Source organism: Magallana gigas, chromosome 2, assembly GCF_963853765.1.
Source record: "Magallana gigas chromosome 2, xbMagGiga1.1, whole genome shotgun sequence".
Lineage (NCBI taxonomy): Eukaryota > Metazoa > Mollusca > Bivalvia > Ostreida > Ostreidae > Magallana > Magallana gigas.
In genome coordinates, this window is record NC_088854.1 from 3541141 (window position 1) to 3545916 (window position 4776).

At 31.0% G+C, this 4776-nt stretch overlaps 1 long non-coding RNA gene across 1 annotated transcript; it reads left to right on the forward strand.

Annotated features, from left to right (window-relative positions):
• Positions 1-647: 647 nt before the first annotated feature.
• On the forward strand, positions 648-3640 carry LOC136272642 (uncharacterized). The gene is made up of 4 exons (XR_010710620.1): positions 648-884; positions 1124-1196; positions 1311-1396; positions 1929-3640. It is a non-coding gene; the product is annotated as an uncharacterized lncRNA (long non-coding RNA).
• Positions 3641-4776: the final 1136 nt, after the last annotated feature.

Genomic DNA, 4776 nt, shown 5'->3' on the forward strand with positions numbered 1-4776 from the left:
TAAAGAATTATAGATATTTAGATAATAACAGTCGATGGCAGATAATCACATAAAAATTGTAATATATATACATATATCTGTATACGCATGTGTATTCTTTTTTTAGTTGCTCTCATTGTCCATTCCACATTTTGCAAGAGTTGTTTTCCTTTGCGGGGTCAATCCAAAGGTCAAAAGAGAAAAAACCGAACTTTTTCCATATTTATGCAACAAATATTTGAGCGTACTGTGATAAAATTTGTAACGTTTCCCCATCGTGGGGCAATCAAAATGGAAAAGTTACAAACTTCTGAACTACAAAGGCTACTGTGAGAAACCTATGGTTTTTTTCCTCAAAGATGGCAGCCAAGGAACATAACTTTTGTAAAGTGTAAATTGGTCTATTATGTTCAATATCAAAAATATTTTGTTTCTGGAAATTAACACATAATATGTCACACTATATAGTATTTGCAGAAATATTTTATATTCGTTTATGTATCGTTGTCCATATATACATGTGTCTATCACTATGAGTTGAACTATCTGTGTTTGCGTATTTATTGCATGTAAAAAATAAGGATGTTTAAATTGAGTTTAAGTGTGTTTTTCTGTATTTATTATCTTTTTTATTTTACACTTCTTGGTACATATTTTAGATAAAGCATTGTTATCAGATTTTGGTCGATATTTTTCGCAAAGTGATGCACAGTTGAACAGTTTAACAGATGTCCATTCGCTAGTAGAATAAGGATATATAATTGATTCTCTTGCTGCATCCCGCAATTCCAAACCCCAGATTCAGCCTCACCGTGCTAACTGTACGATTCAAGCAATGGCTGCCACAGACAAGGTTTTCATTGCTGCCTTACTTCTTATGGCCATATTATCTATCAGTCACAGGGGTAAGAGTGTTTGCTAGTTACTTTCCTTTATATCACTAATTTATATAAAGAACGATGTGCTAAGTTTACTATTTTACTGTATTGAAAGTATAATGATCTATTGTAAAATATTAATTTTGTTGTTAGGAAAAGGCTTTAGATGTATTCCAAAGAATCTAATGCTTTTTTCAGAGATGCGCTTTGAATGGTGGTTAACCCAACTTAAGCTTTTTTCATCTTGTATAAAATATTTTACACAGTATGTGTTTCTGCTAAATGTGCGGCGGACGTTTGTGCAACTTCATTGAGGACTGGTGACAAAAGAGTTTGCAAGTAGGAATTGACCACAATTATGCAAATGTTACTGAAAATACAGTCACAGAAAAATTATTTCGCAACATGTTTTTATTTTAATGAGAAGGATTTCCAATCACTGTTGTTTTTAAGGACCAAATTGAGATGCGTTGATAATTCACCTGGCTGTAGTTATGAACAAAAGAAAAGGGCAAAAAAGAAATTAGCTATCAAAGGATGTATGTAACAGTTTTTTATTACTTTAAATACGAGCATCAATTATGTCCGAGCAAATATCAGACATTCTGCCATTCTTGTTTGCAACTCTAACACACTTTCACGTTTGAGATTTTGAGGGTCGGGGTTGGTTTTTTAAGAGGGTGTTTCTGTGTTTGATTTTTATAAGCCCCCCCCCTCATTATTATTTTGTAACTGTTCTATTCAAACTCAAACTGCTTCATGCATATTCGATCATGTGATTAGTGATTACATAATTAATGACTTATATTTAATATCCCAATGGAATATTTTTTAAATATTTTTGTATGTTATGTTTGATATTCAAGTCTTTATATAAACAGAATTTGATCATGAAGGCTAAACTTGACAATACATGTGATATTTTTACACCGTACTATACAAAGACCGTTTTATCTTTAAAATTTGTACATCATTCAGAAAAGTCTCATATTATCTTTTATATGTTTACATCATGCAGAAAAGTATTTTTATTCTAAAATTGATATTCTTTTACAATTAATTTCTTTTCAGGTTCCGATTCCGGAATACCAATAATCAGCGCCATGAGTCTCTTCGTCGCAGCTCTTTTCCATATGCTGTAGTCTTTTAATATTTGATTTGATAAATTTTCCTTTATTTGAATTTTTGACTCTTTAACATGCATGATAGAAGTATCAAGTATTGTTTTCTAACAAAAAAAATTCTTATTATTTAACCATTATAAACAAATGTTAGAGAGCTATTAAAAGACGTCCAGTTAAAATGGTTAACGGACTGTGGACATATTTAGCAAGGACAAGTTTTGAAGTCTAACGTTTTCAATGGTTTTATACAAAAACACAAAAACGACTTCTTAATATCAGTGTCCTTTTTAAAAAAAAAATTAATATAATTGTTCCATTTATATAGGGGCTTTTTCTTAGATGTTTGGAGGATTTTCTTTTTGCATGCATGAACATTCTTACCTATTTTTGATGTTGTCGTATTTGTATGATTATTTTCATTTCAATTTTAATTTATTGTTGCTATTATACAAATATTTTCTATTCGCATGCTTTAATTATTTTCTTAAATCGTAAATAAAGTACTCTGTAAAATTTATGTTTTTTGTTTTCAAACAAAATGAAATGACATCAATAATCTGCCGGAAAACATACTTTACCTTGAAAACTTGATATCTGAAAAAAACGTATGACGTATGATGTTTTTGACATAATAATATTCTTGAACATTACTTATACCTCAAGAATATATGAAACACAATGAATGAACACAAATGATGTGTTGTATAATACTCAAAATACCTTTTTAGATGACGAACGGAAATTCAATTAGCAGTCCCACAAAACATGTCTCTAGAATAAATATAAACAAATCATTATACTTATTGGATTATAAGCCATAAACACTGGTTAAAAACTTTTTTAAAGCATTTCCATAAGAATTTAAGAAACATTATAGAAATCGAGGTAAAGTATATTGAAGTTCTTTACTCTTTTGGAATTTGCAAATATTCCCAGGAAAATCTATAAGGGGATTTATCTTAAAATAATTAATTAATCGCACCTCTTTCCCCCGGCAGGGAAAAAAGCTGCACTATTATATGTACACATAACAATAAGTAAATGCAATGTACGTAGAACTCATGCTCGTTTTGCATGAATTCATTTTGGTGTAAAAAAGTTAACTAAATAAGTTGCACACAGGCCAGGAGTCTCTAGTATACCCCATCGAAATAACCGTATTTAGGCGAGTCTTTGACCACACGCGGCAGGGTAGATTTTTTCCCATGCAATAACACTCCTAAATTGTATACATAGAATATCCTACATTTTCCTTCTTTTTGAAACCTAGTTAAAAGCATTTACTAACAATCTTTATTTCATTCTACATGCAACCTTTCAACGATCTTGGACAAATCAAAGTACCGAATAAACAAATTGCTATTATAAGTCGTGGACAAAAGATTTTATGCCGTACGCACGAGATAACAGACTGTTTTACAATAAATTCTACACATGTGCATAACTAGTTTTGCAGGGCAATTGCTAAGTATTTTACTACTTTTACTATGACAAAGCTAAGTTTGAAGTTAATTCTAATTTGTAATATTTCTGTTTCATTTCATTGTCTATCTTTGTCTATTATAATTGTATTTTCATTTGTGTCCATTTGGTGTAACTTATATAATTTATAAATTTTTAGAAGTTTTTCTCTTCAATAAATATATTTTTGAACAACGACCCAAGATTGGCTATATTTTACCAGCGGCTACTATATTATAATGTTCGGGATTATGGCGCTAAAGAAAGAGAAAGAACACCATCAAATAACGCGTCCTATAACTCTTTCCACACGATTTCCTTATTAAGCAATTTCTTAAGTATTTAAAATTTCTTGAGTAATTAACTAATTAGAAGAAAAACGAAAAGATGGAATCTTAAGAGTGTATCTCTTTTTCTTTTGTCTTTGGTGGAAAAAACCTTGTCTGCCATCACTCCATTGCCCTCTTCCATGAGGTCTAAAAGACAGGTGCGCTTAATCATTTGTCGGTCTGAAACTCTTCAACCAAAGCCATCTGAAACAAATGAACTTACACCAGAAGGAGTGATTCCAACAAGAAATTTTAAAGTAGTATGAGGCTTGTAATATGAAAATGACTGATTCTGATTAAAGAGACAGTACAGCTGAAAACACATGTGTGAATAACTTCAGATTTACCTATTGTATAGTTAAGAAATAAGAAATAACGTTTATTGTAATAGTTGAAATACATGAAAATCCTTTTCACATACTCAATTAACGTAATTATCAGCTTCCGGAACTTCAGGGGTCGTACAAACCGGAATAATCTTATATCGTTTATTTGTACCACGTGGACTATGATTGACAGTAATTGACACGTGCTGAAAACTACAAGATCTTCGTCACACCACGGTCATCATGGAAAACCAGGTTAAAGCGATTCTCTAAATGAAACACATCATTACTCGATAATTTATAGATGGTTTACCAAGTTAGGTTCATTTTCAAATGAATAGATATAAATATGTCAAATAACCCCTCAAGGGGCCTCATTTATAAAAATAAATTTAGGTTGTAGCAACTCCTATGATAGACACGGAAAAAAAATGCTTACAAAATAATAATTGTGGTTATTTTAAAAACTTTAAACAGTTATTACCTATGAAAAGTAGAAAAGACATATGTCCAGGAGATTCTTCGCGAGCCCTGCATGTGTTTTGTTTACAGTAAATACGCATGCGTAATAGTACAGAAGGCTGACCCCGTAACACGTTGCGATGTATTTATGTGATAGGTTACTTAATTGAAATAATTAGATTTATTGCATGGAGAACTTTGTAATTTTCTGAAAGTT